At 40.8% G+C, this 18,064-nt stretch overlaps 1 protein-coding gene and 1 long non-coding RNA gene across 4 annotated transcripts in view; both read right to left on the bottom strand.

Annotated features, from left to right (window-relative positions):
- DPYD (dihydropyrimidine dehydrogenase) overlaps positions 1-4,812 on the bottom strand; it is a 355,040-nt gene extending 350,228 nt beyond the window's left edge. The window contains exons 1-2 of the mRNA XM_084526956.1: positions 4,618-4,812; positions 3,546-3,634 (exon numbers count right to left, since the gene is read on the bottom strand). The gene's annotated coding sequence lies outside the window, so the exon portion shown is untranslated. The remainder of the gene's footprint in view (positions 1-3,545; positions 3,635-4,617) is intronic.
- A 2,107-nt stretch (positions 4,813-6,919) lies between these two features.
- Positions 6,920-18,064, bottom strand: part of LOC311440277 — a 42,494-nt gene continuing 31,349 nt past the window's right edge. For all 3 annotated transcript variants that reach the window (XR_014695305.1, XR_014695306.1, XR_014695307.1), the window contains exons 4-6: positions 15,716-15,926; positions 9,877-9,992; positions 6,920-9,284 (exon numbers count right to left, since the gene is read on the bottom strand). This is a non-coding gene — a long non-coding RNA (uncharacterized lncRNA). The remainder of the gene's footprint in view (positions 9,285-9,876; positions 9,993-15,715; positions 15,927-18,064) is intronic.

Here is an 18,064-nt window from a genome sequence, read left to right on the forward strand (position 1 = left end):
CCACATGCCTCAACACCTATATTGATAGCTTCTATAGCCAAAACATTTTTTTTAAAGCTTGTCAAATACTGACGATGAGATTGTATATATATGCACACTTGTCATTTCACACTTATTGACAGAAGAGAACCTATACCACTGTCAGTGGGTACATTCATTATAAACCTGAAATGATCATAATATTATAGGATGTTAAAGGTTTTATTTTTTCCCCTCAGTCACAGAAGAAATTAATCATCATCATATAAATAAAGCTATTGTAAATACCAAAGTCAATGAAGCTATGGCAATTAAGATTGACTAAGGAGCTCCCCCTGCACACAGCCAGACCTGCAGTTGAACCATGTTGTAACAGACTGGCTGGCCCATCTGTTTGTTACGCTTGTTTGTTATTCTCCCATCATATACTTAAACTGTCAACTCTGTTTTTGGGTTATATGCTTTGCAAGTATATACCAGTCATTTAAAAATGAGGCAGGGCCTATTATTAAAGCCATGGTAACAGAATCTGCCTTGGATCTGATGTTACATTGCTTGAGTACTGAGGAATTGCTATGCACTACAGATGTAGGTTGTGATCCTGCAAGGGACAAGCCTTAGAATCAGCAGGATGCAGAGTCGTGCAGAGAGACATAGCTGGCTGTGCTTCCTCCAGTAAGGCTTTTGTTCCTTTTAAGTCTGCACCTCCATCTCATACTACTTCCACAGAACAAAATGAAGAGTCATAAATATTTCTAGTCTACTAGTCCTAAGCATAACCTTGAAGTGTTTCTGTAACAGGAATAGTTACACTTGGGATAACAACTGCTCTAAGTTCTACACATTTGTGAATTTTGGTAATCTGTATTGTAGGTCCCCTCCTCCCCCCTTCCACCCACCCCCTTTAAAGCTTAAATAAAGCACTTTGGTGGGGAAAAAAAAAAAAAAAAAAAAAAAATCAAAAATGCATAGAATCTCTTCACCAAAACCATATTCAGTTGGAGGAAAATATGATTTGAAAATTAAGATTTCCATAACTTCATTTAATTTTGGATGTGATTTAGGGCTATGGCTGTGGATTGTGATTTTGAATTTCAAAAGCAGTTATGTTATTCTTGCTATCTACCAGCTATGAAAAGTTATATTTTACCACCAAAAATATTGTAATAAACTAGTTCAAGATTTGACAGTCTACACCAATGATTTTGCAACTTCCTTGTGCCCATGATTGAAGACATTTTATTTTCAAAGCCTATCTAATATTGCAGAAAGTCTGTCTAGGTGTTTGATGATAATTAGCTAGAAAATTAGCCCACTAAAAATGTTACTCATCAAAGTACCACTGAGTCCTGGGAAGATTGCAAACCTTCATTGGAAAGTTTCTCAGAGGCAAGCTTCTTGGTTATGTTTAATCAATACTTATTGAATTTAAAGTCAATTAACTTCTGATAACCTAAAAGGTAAACCAAACCATTCACATCTTATTTTAAGGGAACATCTAGGGCCAGATTCTCCTCAGTTTGGGCTCAGTTGTGCTACTCCGCAGTAGCCTGAGAGGCTGCTACTGAGAACAATGGTTGCTTCTACACTGTTCCTGCCTCAAATCATGGATGGGATTTCTCCACAGATGACTCAGTGTCCTCAGCTGTGCCTTCACAGTGCCAGAAGAGGAGGCGAAGGAGAGTGGTGGTAATGCAGTAAGCTTAGCATCAGAGGAATGCTGATGGATTAAAGCTTCTTTTGCAACAACTTTCGGAACTACAGCATGTGTTTTCCATTCTTCAATTTAGAAAGCATTTAATTTCTGTATACTGAAAAATTCTATAAGCCCAGCATCATCATTATTTGGTGTTTCCTGCAGTATTTGTTGTTTCTGTCTCAAAATACAGTACATATTCATAAACCAAGGCATTCCCTGATGAAACTTTGAGGGATTAATTTTGCCCAGTCATCTATAGCTGCAGTGAAGCCTTACATCTTCCAGTGAGGATGTCTTTAGCCATCCCAAGCCAGGGAGCAAAGAGTTTCTCCTCAGATGAGGAAGCTACTGCATATGACATGAGCCGACTAAGACATCCATCTGCATTAAGATTTATTGAACCATCTTTCTGGATGGCTAAATAGCCCTTGACTCCACAAGCAGTCATGTCCCACCACCCTCAAGGAGCTGAGCTTAAAGGAATATGGTATGTGAAAGGAGTTGAAAATAAGCAAGAACAGCAACTTCTATATCATGAGTGATATTGAAACCATGCTAACAGTAACTCCTGTAGGCTTTTTAAGTAACTACTGAAATGGTCAGTCAGAAGGAAGGGTACATCTCTTGCCTTAAGAGCAGTACAATAAACAGGCTTTTTAAAACTCAAAACACAGTTTTAGCCAACACATGCTCCTTGCAGCACCTTCTCAGAGTCTAAGCACCCAGAATTGTGACCAGGGAGGTGCTGACATAAGTGTACTCATGGGGCAAAGCTGAACCCACAACAAAAGCTAAGTTTCTATCAGTTTTTCAAGAGACCTTTAAACATTTTGCAGACAAAGCCATGAGACTCTGACCCATTCTAGTACAGATAATTTCACTGAAGACAGGATCAATTCAGACTGGTTCCTGGTTTTGATTACATTAAAACAGCATGTGTAGTTTATTCTAGCCCAACTTTTATCTGAAATTCGTTATATCTGAACTTGTAGGATTTACATTCATATGTAAATATGATATCAAATATAAAAAATGAAAAGTACTCAAAATGTGAACTTGATTGGCTATGTGGGCCAAATATTAATATTGTAACAACATGAATCTTACTTAAATAACTGAGCACCTGAAATTTCTACAATACAGATATCACTCTTGCTATCAATATACACTCCACAGTAGTTGCTCCCCTTATGCTTTTATAAATTACCTGTACCTCATGTTCAGAAAACTAGTATCTCAAATCAAATTATCTAGTCTCAAGATACATCAGAAACAGCAAGCCATTATGTCTACTTGTGCTCTTTGTACCTCTGCATTAACAGAGCCATAGGATATCTTGAAAAGAAAGGGATGTGGGAGGATATATAAATAATGAGAGCAAGCCTTATGTTTTTCCTCTAAGTTTCCTTCTAAATTTTTGCTACCAGCTGTCACACCACCTTTTCCAATTGTGTTTTTACCATCTCTGAAAGTTAGTAAGACCTCTTCTGCCATATCACAGGCTTACCCCCTCAAGGCTGCATGTTTCTTTGGCATAAGCTTCTGCCTTTAATAGCCTTGTCCCCTGTTCTGTTCTCTCTTCCCCTTGTTTCCATTCTACCTCCCTTTCTTCATCCTCTCTTTTCACTTGCTCTTTTTACCATATAGAGCTTCTTCTCTTTCAACTGTCGTGGCATTAGTAGACTCCTCTTTTCTTATTTCTCTGTGGTGAACTGTTTACATTTGAGTATAAACTCAATCTAATTTCATTATTTTTCAAGCATACTAAAGCTGCTTTTACAACATTTATTTTAGTAATTAATCAGTCTGCAGAACACAGAGCAGACTTTTAAACCAAAGTAAACCTTAAGATGTTAAGAACATTCACCTTCTGTCTGATTGATCCTGAGTCTTAGGGGATGGTCTGCATCTGTTATAACTTGGAATTATCCTCCTGCTTATGGAAGGTCCAGACCACTGGAGAGAAAAAAAAAAAAAAAAAAAAAAAAAAAAAAGGAAAAATGTCACAACCAAACATCCCTCTGATAAACATGCTTTGGATGTAACAAAATTAAACTGCAATGCAGGACAGATCAAGGTTCCTTCCACTCAATTTATCTTCAGTAACTTCACAGTTTCCATTTAATTAGAAAAAGAGGAAATATGCTAAGAGGAGAAAAATGCTTTTCCTTTCCCCACCCCTGTAGACGAGTATTAAGAAGTATTTTCTTCCATATCAAGTGTTGCATTTCACGTCACATTAACTTAAGTGCTACAGCAGGGTGTGAAGTTAACCTGATATAACACATCATGATGAACAATTTTTTTTTTGCTCCATGGGGAGCTACAAGAGTATGTGCTAAACTGTTGTTAAAAACATAAACTCTGAGCATCTGTATGCCTGCCTGCCTTCTGATCAGGATAGCTTAGCATCTTTCTTCAAATTATATGTTCAGAAAACAGTAAGTTAGCCTTCTAGTAAAAGAAGGATAATGAAGAAAGCTAAAGTGATTAGGATGTAAAGTTAAGCAGCCAGCACTTCAGTTAAAGGTCAGCCTGTCTGTGCCAAAATAGGTGCAAATCAATACTTATTAAGAATTTTGCCCAACATTAGGGAGCAAAACAAGAAAATAAAGCCAAAAGGCAGAGTAAAGGGACTTTCAGATGCAAATAGTGATCTCTATAAGTTAAAAATGAGAACAAATATGACAAATACGTACTTTCATACAGGGATAGTGGTTGGTACAGAGCAGAGCAGGTCACTCATTCCTCAACAAGCATAACAGTAAATACTACCAAACTGAGGGAAAACACACTCTCTCTCTCTTTTTTTTTTTTTTTCCTCCTGTGATCTTTAAGCTATAGGTACCATAGAAATACCAGTACAACATCATAATCAAAGATATCAGGAAAGCTAAAGAACTGAAACCCCAGACCCTTAAATCAACAATAAAGCTCACCTCTAAACCAGAGCTCCAAGTCAGTAAGACTCCATCAGAAACTAAAGAACTGCTGAAGAGGACCCCAGCATTATGGTGTGGCTTTATTACACTTTCTAGTGACCCTTCGCATTAGAACAGGTTTTCAGGCCAGCAAAGACCTATTACTCCTCACCTTGAGTACTATAAGCTTAGTGCTCCTGTTAGGCACTAAATGATTTCATTGAGAACAGGTGATCTAAAGTTAAGCAAATTATTTCCAATTCATCTCCATGTGGGGGAAGCCTATCAAAAGCAGCATCTGCTTCAGAACGCAGATTTGCTCTAACTTCACCTTCTTCTGGGGTAGAGTAGGTGATATGACAGACAAGGGGCAGGAGCTCCAATCTTTTTTATTTTTGGTAATTTGAGAATTATACAGTAGGAGGTGACAGGTCCTGTCCCTCTGTGCTTTCCCTCTGCATTCTGCCCTTTGGTTTATGGGACCTTGGCTCAGTGGCTTGCAGGCAGTACAGAGAGCTTGCATGCAATAAGCACGAAGTACTGCAGCTGCATATTCCTGACTCATCACTGTTAAAGTAAGAGTAGGTAGCGTCAGGGTAGATACAGGTAACTGTGAGAGTCTCCACCACTGAGTCTGGTCACCACTGTACAGCTGTTCCTTATGCTCCTTATGTTCCTTACTCTTAAGCTCTGCACCCATAAAGCAGTGGAATAATGTGGATGACAGTACCCCTCCGTGGCCATACAGACAGATAGAACCTGCTGGCTGTTCCTGCATCTCCTCATGATCTCTGTGCTCATTGTTTATTAAATTAGATGACATGATGGGATCCATCATAATTTATTTCCCCTCCTATGCCTGCATTTCAACTCTATAAACCACACCTAAAAGCCCCTGTTTGCCATATTCTTATTACAATAAATATGACTTGTGTGAAAAATCTTTAAAAAGATTTAAAAAGATTTTAAAAATTTTAAAAAGATTTAAAAAACTTTTTAAAGATTTTTAATGTAGCAAAATCTTCATGAAACATAACATCAATTATTTTACCTACTGCTTTTTGTAACCTCATAGATTCAGCCATAGTTGCATTTGTATAGCCTGTATACTACAATATCAGAAACGTACTTTTTATTCTTCTTGTTTTCACAGTCTAATAAAAACATGTGATCATTCAAAATTCCATATGTAGACCAGGCAGGCATCCCTTATGAATGTGGTTCTGAGAAGGGAGTTTCATTTGTATGATAGTGCATAATATGGTATTTCGCATGCAATTGTCTTTGAGTCTGTGGGATTTCAGAACCGCTTTGTTTCGCCATCCATCCGCCTATCTCCCAAAAGACAGCATGCAGCAGGCAATTGGGAAAGTCTTAGTAAATAACTATGAATGGTCCCTTGTGCTACCACGTTCCCTGCATTTTATTTTTTCACTTAAAGTATAGTTCAGATACACTGTCAAGGAAAGGCACGGTTCTTCTGGTATCTCTGGCATAAACAGAACATGTGAGTTAAGGTTTTCTAATAACTGCTATAAAATGGATTTCTTGAGCAGAATAATGTGTTATCTATGGGTAATTTCCCATGAAAGTAGAGACTATAATTCTGATTAGACATGGATATTATCTTTTCCAGTATGTTTCTGTCAATGCACTGATTCAGCAAACACTTAGACCCCAAGGTCAGGGCTGATCATAAGTCCCATTGATTTTAAAGTTGAATGTTTGCCCAAGATTAAACACAAAGAAGAATGCTTTCTTAAATCAATTCCTTTAAGTCTATACATAAGTGCTCTGTTGAATCATGGCCTAAAATCAGCAACAAATCAGGACAGATAACAAGTTTGGGCCAAATATGTGGGTATATTTAGGTGGCCAAAACTCATAGTGAGACAAGGAATTCTCTCTGATACTTGGATTTGAACCAAGACCCCAAAAATGTATAAACTACACGTATCTATAACTTGCATTTCTTTTGCAGCTTTTAGCATAAATCTAAATGGTGAGACAGGTTACATTTGCCTTTAGACACTGGGCTGGCTCCTGGTTGCCTTGTGCCATGCGTGTGGGCCTATTTCCCAGAGAAGTCACAACATGAGTGGGAGGAACAGTGCCTGCCCAAGTTTTGTCTTGCTAATGTGGTAGAGAAAATATACCCAAAGTCCACAGATGGCAAGGGCTCTGGACCTCACAAGCTCAGGGTTGAAATCTTTTCTTCTGTGTAGTGTATTCCAAAAGAAGTTTATTTTGACTTTCTGTATAAAGCAAGTGGAAAGTCATCTTAGCAAACACAGGAAATGAAGAGTTTGACAGAGCATAATGTAGATCAAAATGTTTTTAATCATTAACCCCTGTTTTAATTACTACTTGACACATTATCATTATTGTCCTTCTACAAGTCTGTCTTTTGAATGAAATATTAAAAGCAAGTCACAGCTGAATATATATGCAGTCTAGAACGAAAATGGCTTTGAACTACTGGAAATGATTTATTGTCCACATTTCTTTATGAATATTTATTTGCCATAGTGAAAGCAATTCAATAAAGAGAAAACATGAGGACCAGTTAACTGAACATTTGCATACTCTAACAGTTGAAAAATTGAAGGAAAAATAATATGGTGCAATAGAATAATGTTAATGCCAGCTTTCTCCTATTTCTTGTAGTTAATTCCAAATGCGCATGTGTGAGAGCAAAGAGCTAAGATGAAGGCTCTCAGGAATTTATATGCTGAAGAGGAGATACAAATAGCCTACCAAATTAGTGTTCCTAACTTTTATGCATTCCAGTTCAGGAGGAAATAGATGTAGTTTCAGCAGTATTTTCAACACCAGGATGGAGTCTATCCTTTTGTTTCCGCACTGCTTCAGGTAGCAGGCTATGAAAGCTTGCTTTTTGCCACAAGCATCCATAACCCAAGTCCTCATCCTACCGGGGCCAGAGAGCCCTCGCTCTCCAACACTCCTCAGGAAGCAGTAGGTATGCATGCCCATCAAAAGGAGACGTGAACATGCTGAGTATTTTGCCATGCAAACCCTTTAGTATTTAAGCAAGTGTGCATGGATCAAATACAAGATCACCCTTGCAGCAGAGATACTGCTTTCCTGCATTTGTCAGTAGAGGAACAGTTTTTCATGTTATTTGCCCTCATTTCACCCATCTTGAATTAATTCTGTAGACAAAAAGTACTATGTGTTAGACTTGGAGTGAACTTTGTTCCTCAAAGCATCTTAGCGATATTCTGATACCCACTCACAGATGGGTGCTTGACAGATTTTGCTCTGGTTTTCATGATTCCTTTTTTCTTTATATCGTTTAAGCAGGATTGTTGCTGCTTGAGAATTCAAATGCAAATGGAGATGTTCACAGACACTGTATCATAAGGAAGCTCAGCTGCTTGGCTTTTAGAGCTCAAAAACTGAATAGCATGTCGCATACAGTATTTGGAAAAGGATACGCTTCACATACAATAATTCTAGAGAAGGATGGTTACAGTAGTAAAACACTTTGGACAAATACATAAAATCTCTGTGCCTCAATTTTCATTTCAGAGCAAGAATGATAATACTTGTTTGTAGTAATAATTATCATTATTATCTACCTGAAAGCTAGCTGTGAGGCTAATTCATTAATATTTTCAAATTACTTCATGATCCTCAACTGGAATTTGCCCTAGAAGTATTAAGTATTATAATTTGCTCTGTATGCCGATTTCATTTTGCTCTGGAGAAAAACACAATTAATGTGTTGCTCTCTTTACATTTGTCTAAATACCACATTCTAAAATCCTAGCGGTTAAGATTTTATAGAAGTTAATAACAGGTACATTTTACATTACCATATTATTTACTTATTTCTCATTCTTTTCTTATAGCATTCTAACCGAACCTAGATACCGTGATACCTGCCCTGGGTTTGTTACCATTCGCAAGGATACATCAGTTGAGTCTTGTGATTGCTATTTATTTACTTGCCTGAATTTGGAGTTGGCAACAGAGCCACGCAAGGGTTCTCTGGTGTCAGAGCTCTCTTGACATACTGTTTTAAATGTATTGTGAGTAATCAGGGAGTGTCTTTAAGTTACACATAGTTAGAAGCTGACACATATTAAATGCCTGATCATATTCTTCCATATCTCAACAATTGTTTCCTTCTGGCAGTTTACCAGGTCCACAATTTACTGGCAAAAATGTATCTGTTATTCACAACTGGAGATCCCCAGGTCCATTTCCTCTGGTTGTTATCTGTTGGATAGCTAGATGCTAATGGCTAAAATCTGCATCTACCAACACAAAAGCCGCAGGATACGACACTGGTATCTTGTGGTTCCAATCAGCCTCCCAGTATTATAGCACGACTTTTTATTTAATTGCACTTCTACCGAGCTCAGCCTGCTCATGCCACGCTAGCAGTTTCACATTGCATTTTCGCTGCACGTTGCGATGGCTGGAAATGCCAGTCGGCCTGGCGGCGCAGTGCGTGGGGATGGGGCTGGGCCGAGCCGTGACCCAGCGGAGGAGGCAGGCAGGCAGCAGCGAGCAGGGCGAAGCCAGCACCAGCACCACAGGCATCTCTGCTGGACATGGAGCTGGGTCGGGGTCCCAGGGGATGTGGGATGTCGTTCTGTCTGCTGTGGTGGGGCCGAAGTCAGTCAGTGACAACCACGGGCAGGTCCGAGGCTCACCTGGAAAATCACAGGAATAGATCAAAAGCAGCTTTGCTGTCACACACTCCACTGACAGCTCCCATCCTCTGTGTGTGCCCAGCCCTTTGGGCTCATTCCTCTCCCTACAAACACCTAAACCATCAGCAGCAGGGAATTGTTCTGGTAATTTTTTCTAGTGCTTCAGAAGTGAAGCATGTATCAATAGCTTTCACTTTCCAACACTCCCAATAAAAATTAAAACAAATTACTTGAATTAAATTACTTGAGCAGGGCACATTATTTCTTCCCATTAGCTTATGTAGAAAGAAAAAAAAAAAAAAAAAGCCTGCAATGTAAAAAGGGGGTGGAAAGAAAATGAGAAAAGTCGTGGCACAAATAAAACTATTTCTTGCTCATCCTCTTGGCTGTGTCTATGAAGACCTCAACAACAGCCCTAGCTGAGGCCGGTAAGCCGGTGGCCTGTGCATCTGGTGGCGCTCTGGCAGCCCTCACCCGCAGGGAGGTCACCGAGCATCAGACACATGGGGTTCTGCAGCGGGACCTGGGAGCTTCTGGCACGGGCAGCAGAGCTGCACTGCTGGAGGATGCCTGGGGTTTCATGTGGCCCTACCTTGCAGTGCTGCCCCTGAAGCTGCCGGCTCCAGGTGGTCCCTCAGAGCACGGCTCTGCTGCTTCCGCGGTGGCCACGCATGGCGAGGGCCTGTCCGGGAGATGCCAGCTGCAAGGCTGCAACATTGAGATGGGTTGAAACCTCCACCAGCTACAAGCATCCCATGCAAGGCCTGTTTTTACAAACAGGTGCCTAAATGCACCCAGGGGAGCTGCTCTGCCTGGCCCTGCCCACCCGTGGCTCTGGCCTTGGCTCTGCCCCCGCTGCCCCCCTGCTCCCCAGGCAGAACCACGGCCCTGGCCCAGCCCATGCCCCGCCACCCTGTGATCCCATCAAAACGGGCATCACTTCTGGGTGCTAAAGCCTCATCTTCACAAATACCACAGTCACTGTGCAAAACCACAGTTCAAAATAGAGGCTTACTGTAATATTGCTATTGTAAAGCTGCCAGCTTTGGTATTCATTAATATGGTGACAACAGACTCATGGCTACCAAATTTTACTACAAATCAGAATTCTTACCAATATGTACATGAGATCAAATCCACAATAGCATATCATTTGAAGTTTCTATTAAAAAGTTAAGTTGGGATAACTGTAAACTCTTCTGAGACTCCTTAATAAATAGTAACAACAAAAAAATAAAGCTAAAATCTAATGAGATTTTGTGGAAGCATTTTAAAAGGTTGCAACAGCAGTAAAGTCAGCAGGCACCAAACAGCAAGAGGAATTATTTACTGATCAGAAGACAAATCCTTCCTCCCCCAGCGTTTAGCCATTTTATATGACAAGTATTTTTAAGGGAGAGGGCAAAAACAAGAAAAAGCTCTAAGCCAATGCTGTTCTCGTCTATGACATCCTGTATGTTCCTTATCAAAGCCTTCACATTCGTGTGCAAACTGACTTATTTTTTGCCATTGTGACCAAAACCTCCTCCCTCCCCACCCTCCATCTGTTCAGGCTTGGATTTGAAAATCACTACCACACAGGAAGAAAGCCTAAGCCCTCTTGCCTCGGCTGTGGTGTTGGAACCCATTAATATTCTTCTGGCAGGTACTATGACCCTGGTGCCCTTGAACATGCTTGAAAACATAGGGTATTCCTGAGCCTTTGTCCCTGGGAGGATTAACAGGGTTGCCCTGGAGCCAGCCTGAAGGTGTTTTAATAGGTAATACGGGTGGGCTGCACGTCTGACTGCAAGCCTTGCCTCAGGCTGCCCCTGCTCAGCAGCACAGATGCAGCTGTTGAAATTAGGGGATAGAACGTGGCTGGGTGTACGAGTTAGAGCCTGAATCCTCAAAATTTGGCAGAGTATTCCCATCCCCCTGTCAGACAGGCATCCCAGTTGAAGGGATCCAGGCTGGGGACTTGTTCTGCTTCTGCCACTGCCGCCTCCTGCAGCCCTGAGCCAGTTACTTACTCCTCTTGCCATTCTTCTGGCTCTTCAGCTTATAAACTGTATAAAGTCTCCGTGTGTTTTTGCTGTGCTTGGCACAAGGAGGTCCCAGTCTCAGCTGGGTCCTCTGAGTATATCATTGTAAAAGCAAATAGACAGATAATAGCAGTAACAATGGTTATTTTTTTGTATGAACAATAGGATGCTAATGGAGGAGAAGCCTCTCCTCTGAGGTGCTTTTTTATCTGCAAGTGAAGGTCTCTTTTTCCTTGCTCAGCTGGAGAAGATACTGCCTTTGTAAATCAGACAGAACTTATCATATAAAGTGGAACACATCTTTGATTATACTGAATACTATCTTGTCTATAATTTACCCTTGCTGCTGTAAAGGACGCAACATGATTAAACTAAGAAATGATAGACTGAACATTGTGAGTCAGGATGGAAAAAGGTATTTCCTACCTAAATAGGAAACAATCATCAACAAAACAGTGAAAAAATACAAGAAAATGTTTCTATATACAATAAACAAGCCACCCTGCTGTTGCCTTATATTATATTGTTGCTCTTCTTGCTCAGATTGCTGCAGCAACTTCCCCTGTGGCCTACAACATTCTTTATTTAAAAAAAAAAACAACACCCTACAAACTGTCATGATTTTTAATGAGGTGAATATCTCTCCTCTCCTCCGTAAGTGCATATGTTCTGTCACACGCTCGCGCTGCCAACTCTTCCATGTTTCACTGGGTGAGTCCAGATTCTCCAGTGACATTTCTCAAATTGTAGATCTCTGCAGTGTATTTTCCTGGAGCTGTTAAAAATATTGCTACTTCACTTAATAACAATGTTTAGTGGTACAGAGTATCACTTGTCACTGGGTATACACCAGGTGCTCCGCACAGGGGGAGAGGGGTCATTTTCCCCATTTTACAGACAAGGAAACCAAGGCACTGAATTTGGCAGCGATTCCCCCAAAGCATGCTGCAGAACACGTGACCAGGAGAAGGACGAACATCTCTTCAGCTCACATTTTGTTCTTCAGCATTTGATGCTGCTTTTTTTCTATTGATATTACCACCTGCAACAGTTTGTCCCCCCAGCAGCACTGCCCAGAACGGTCACAGCAGAGCCAGCACTTTTGTGATAACAAATTCAGATACTGCAGCAAACAATGAAAATAATTTTCCCAATTTTGGAATGAAACTTTGCCATGTATGATGTTTAGTAACTTCTATCTCGTCTCTGATGATTTCTGGGTCTGATGCCAAAAACATGATATGTTGCTATCCAAATTAGCATATGATGCAATTTTGTGCTAACATTCAGATTATGAAGTCTGTTTGCTGTTTCCATATAGATGTATCTTTGACAAGAACAGCAATTCTATAATAAGCCCAGGATGAAAAGCCCATCAATTGAATTGGTACCACATTACCATGGCAACAATATAATGCTAATGAAATTGTGACTGTTGAACCTTGTTTATGGAACTCTACAAAATGGGCTTCATAAAAGGAGGAATCTTGTTGATTACTAAATGTTTCAAAGCATGATAAAAACCTTATAACCACATGTGCTGCGACTTATTAACCATGTTATCATCCTCATTTGAGATAACACATTGCTGTTTGTAAGAGCAATTGCACTCTCAAAGAAATAAAATTATATTGGAAAATCTGTGCTTCTCCAGCTTTCATAGTGCACCAAGTAAAGACTTGCTCGCCTCCATGTCCCAGCTCACAAAGTTGATTGGCATAGGTGTGTATCCAGCCATGCAGTCATTACTGTTTGTTTAATCTCTCAAAATCTATAAATTATACTGCAACTGTAGATACAGCAAACACCTTTTCTGTAAGAAAAATGTGGCTTAGTTTACATCAAAGCATTCCACAGAAATCTGTCCCTCCAGATGACTCCCTGCACAGCAGACGCATGGTTGCAGGCACGGTCTCTGGGCTTCCCCTGCCTTTCTCTTTCCCCTTGGAGGTTTACTGCCACCAGTCTGATGACGCAGAGGCAGGCAGTCACCATCCCAAAGGGACGCCGCTCACCTCACAGCACAGCAGTCCTTGCTGATGGCACCCTGATATCATCTCCTGCTCTTAAGTACAAAAGTACCAACCATTCAGATTCCCTGGCCAGCCATGTCTCTGAGCTGCCTCACCCCCCGGTGTCTGGGACTCCAACATCCAGCTCTGTACAGCAGAATTGCATTTTTAGCTAACAGATAATCTTTCCCATTGCTTTCACCTAGGAATAAAAAGTATAGTTCACCTCCTGAAGTCCACTTCAGAATAGGGAAAATGGGAAAAAAGGGAAGAGCAGGGAAACTGGCAAGCGATGAGGTTGGTGAGGAAGGGGGCTGAAAGCATGTGACAAAAAATTTTTCTTTATCAGGCTAAGAATACTGTGATATATCCGACACAACAGTACTATGCAGATATTTAGCACAGACAGTAGAAGAGCACACTACTTGCTTTAGTGAAGTCCTGGCCCACACGGTACTGCAGTCAGCATGAATCCTCACCGCATTGCATCTTATGGGCCTTAAATCAGGGCTTTAAAGGGATTTATTTGAAAGCTTCACGTTTCAAAGTACTTGGAAAAGGAAGCACTGTCTAACATTTTGTTATGCCCGCGGTTTGTGGGAAAGCAAGGCACTGAATTTCTGAGTTGATCGAAATATAATGTAATGTAATTTAACTTAATATATATTTTGCACTAGCTGACAGTTTTATTAAGCAGAACCAATAATCATCATTACTCAGTGTAATAACTACCTCATTAGAAACGGTCTAATTTTCCCTAATTTTAATTTACCTCTCGGACTAAGCTGTTCTAAAATTACTGAAGTGGCTGCAGTTAAGTTTTGTAAGAATTAAAAGGAAACATAAGTCTTCAGAAAGCTGCTGCTGTCAAAATAGTAATATGTCAGAACTTCATGAGAGAAGTACAGAAAATCCAGTTTAGGAAATTATGATACCACCTTTACTTTCTTACTGTCTTTGAAGTAACACTGCTGCACCCTTTTTGCACAAACAATGATAAATTGTTTGATTGCTTGCAAGCTTTGCATGTACTCCACTTTAATAAAGGACCTGGCGAAGGTTCGTGGCAAAGAGTGCTGGTAAGGAGGAGCTGACAAGCAGAAATATTTCTTAGAGAGCCAGGGAAGGAGATGAAGACACTGATCAAGTTTCATTATCCTCCAATGAAAATAGGATGTAAACTGTGACATCCAGGCAGATTACATATGTCAGGCAAGCAGATGTGAGCAGGAACATGTAGATGCTAAATCTCACCTAATAGGCTTACTCTGAGGATTATTCTCAGTGACCAAGTCTATGTTAGCTGTAGTTAACATACAGTATATAAGAAATATGTATTTGTAAGTGAATCTGGGGACATTCCCAGCTGTGCTGAAGTTAATGCTCTTTGATATACCTTGGAGCATCCCAAAAGCACTTTGGGTGTCATACATTTCAAGAGAGATCATAAACAGCACTACAGAATATATCTTTAGCCCAAAATTTCAAAGGGAACTGTTTTCTCAAATAATGTGCTTGAAAAAAAAAAAAATTATATTCAAACCACTTGTGTGCAAACTGCTACAGTTGTTTAGCTACTTGATTTGTTCGTGCCAGTTCTGAAAACACATTTGATCAAAAGAATAGTGTTGCAGAGAGAAGTAACTTCACATGAGCAAGGAAGCACTTCGCAGGTTGTGTTAGAAAGTAGACAAACTGTCTAAAGGTTTTGTTTATCATAGGGTGTTACTCTGCAGTTCCGAGTCATAAAAATAACCATATTTGTTTTTAACATAACCCAAAAATAACACACACACAAAAAAAAGTCGCTCTTTTGGAAGCACTCTGCTTATAAAACCTCCCCTCTTTGAAATTCTGGTCCTCTTCCAGCTGTAGTATTATTTGCTTGGCTATCAGAACACACAGTACAGCAGTGAAAAGCATTATACTATTATCCCAAGATAATTTGATAGTCTGTAAATGTATTTTCCTGCCTGTGGTTCCAGACATTATGCTCACACTTGAAGTAAGGCTTTGCAGTATCTTAGACAGTTCATGTTTGCCCATATTGGTTTCACTTTGAACATCTGCCTGCATGGTACAAACGCGGTTTATCTGTGGATTGTACAAGCTAGACTAGATCAGGGATGTTTACAGGCCAGAGCAGCAGAGCCACGGGATGCCTATTGCAGGCACCCAGCTCTGGAGGAAGCTGGGTGGTGACTCACTGGTGGCTGTCTCCTGCCTGCGTCAATGTTATCACACCATGCATCAGCATGAGTCTGCTGGAAATGCTGAATTTTAAGTCCGACATAAAACCACGGCTTTGGTCTGATGCGCTCAGTAAATACAGCACAGCACTTTCCAGAAGTACTCACCCTGCTGTTCCCCTTGGACACAAGAAATGGTAACTCACCTTCAGTTTCCCTTTCATTTCTGGAGCTCGTGACACCGCTCCCCCAGGTACCAAGCTGTCCGGTGCTAGCTGGGCTGCTGCTTCTCCTCCAATGTGTCCATGCTCCAGCAGGATGTAATTCCCTCGTAGAACAGGTAAAGTTAGCGAGCGTGGACATGGGGCTTTGGTTTTGGAGTGGCTCAGAGGTCACCCCTCACCCTCTCTTGGGAGCCTGTGGTGGGAACAGATTTATGTGAGGTGGCAACGATCTACTCCTGGCCCTTAACTGGTCAGCAGTGAATACAGCTCCCCAGGCAGTGGTGCTGGTGAGGAGAAAGCCTCCTCAGGTGCACTGTGCTGTTGCAGCCCCTGGTGAGAAGAGCTGGGGTAATTCCAGGAGCTACGTGCTGCTGACAGCCACTGGACTGCCTCCTCCCAAGGGCATTGCTCAGATCCCTGTGGACATCTGAAAGGCCCCAGGAAGGTCCCCAGGTAAATTCTCCAGCAAAGGCACTCCCCTGCATACCAGGGCCCCTCTGCTGCATCCACACCCAAAAGGGAAGGTGGTTGCTGCTGCTGCAGTGCGTGTGCTGCTCCAGCTAAACATCTATCTCCCTTAGGCTCTAGAACTGATTGGAGATCCCGGAGGATCTAAGGATCCTAAGTAACCACAACAAATGAGGATATGGACTGATCAACAGTCACAGTGCAGATTTTTTGATGAACAGCAGTGAGAATTTAGGAGCTGTAAGACAGCAGCTGGCTCTAGAGAGCAGGGCCCATAATGTCACTGTCATCAGAACACCTTCTGAAAGTGTGATAAATCTTGCCTGCTTTATAGATGCCCTATAAAGTAAGGGGCTAAGGTTCAAATAAAGTAATTGAGGACAGCATCCAAACAGCCTGGAATTATCGCATTGCTGGTTTCTCCTCCCTCATCCGTGCATGGCGTCTTGGATTCTGCTGACACACTTCAGCCAGTTACTTTAAAAAGTAAAAAATAATAGTAATAATAAAAATACAACAGCTTTTCTAACCTCCATGTAAATATTACTTACGTTATGTTGAAAATCTTTAAGGTCCTTTATTCTGAGAGAAAATTTAAACTTGTCTTACAAGGACAGAGTGAAGTTTAAGAATAGCAGCACTTTAAAACAACAACAAAAAGTGCAAGAATACCAGTTTACCATCCTGCTATCAATTTATGATAACATTTATAACATTAATATCATGGATTATGACCTTTCTTGGCTTGTCTGACTGAGAGTTGTTCATGTATTACATGCTTCTTATCACCTTGATCCTTCCATAATAAAAATCACTTCAGTTTTCTGAGCTGTGTCATCAAAACACGCACTCATAAGTGCTGATCTCATCCCTTAAGGAGTAGTACCAGGAATGCCTTTGGAGTTTTGTGTCATCTAAAATCTAGTGTGAAGTTAAAGCCCAATTTCAGAAAACTACCCTGTGTCTAACTTTATCCCACATGCTGCATAATGGCCACCCTTATGATTTTAACATTTTACTGAGGCCTGTCAAAATGCTGCGCCCTCCTGTGTGCAAGTTGTTGAAGTTCAGAAATATCATTATTCTCTACAAACCAGAGAGATCGTGAAGAAATGCACAATGGCTGATGTGTTACAATTACTTACCTTGACCCTTGACTTTTTTTTTTCTCTTTAATCCCGACATAGACAGAATAAAATATATTTTCTTCAGTACTTAAGAAAAAACTTTGCTGTGCAATGTGTGCCTGCTTTCACTGTGCCCATTTCCACTAAACATAGTGTTGAGATACTCTTTTCAGATCATCGGTTACACATGTATCATATATAAAGGATGACAGAGGAAGGTGAGAATTTTCAGTGTTTCTAAAAATTGACCATTTAACAAACGCTATCAGCGTTTGGGTGGATGAAGACCTGGGGTGTACACTGATGTCTGGCAAATCCTGCTCCACAGTCCTGTCACTTCCCGGTTTGCATGGGGCCTCCCGGTCCGCTCCGTGTGAGGCTCCCTGATGACCCTGAGAATCTGGGTCTGAACTGCTGTGGTAATATAGTCCATGTGCCTCTAGAGATCAAAGCTGAGAGCCATGCCAGGACAGGATATCCACATTCAAGACATGGACATGCTCCCATAAGGACACCTCTCTCTGCAGCCCTCACCGTTCCCCTGCAGCTACACGTGTCCTGGTACGAACATCCGATTCACAGCAATTTAAAGTTCAAGCAAGAGCAAGCAAGGCAGTGCTGGCACATACTGTTAACTTGATTGATATGGAGACCTCTGTCTTCTTTCCGGTATTTTGTCAAGAATATGACATGTTAACTCTTAACTTTTTATTGTTATTTTAAATGAACTGGCAAG

This window comes from Aythya ferina, assembly GCF_964211825.1.
Source record: "Aythya ferina genome assembly, chromosome: 8".
In the NCBI taxonomy this organism is placed as follows: domain Eukaryota; kingdom Metazoa; phylum Chordata; class Aves; order Anseriformes; family Anatidae; genus Aythya; species Aythya ferina.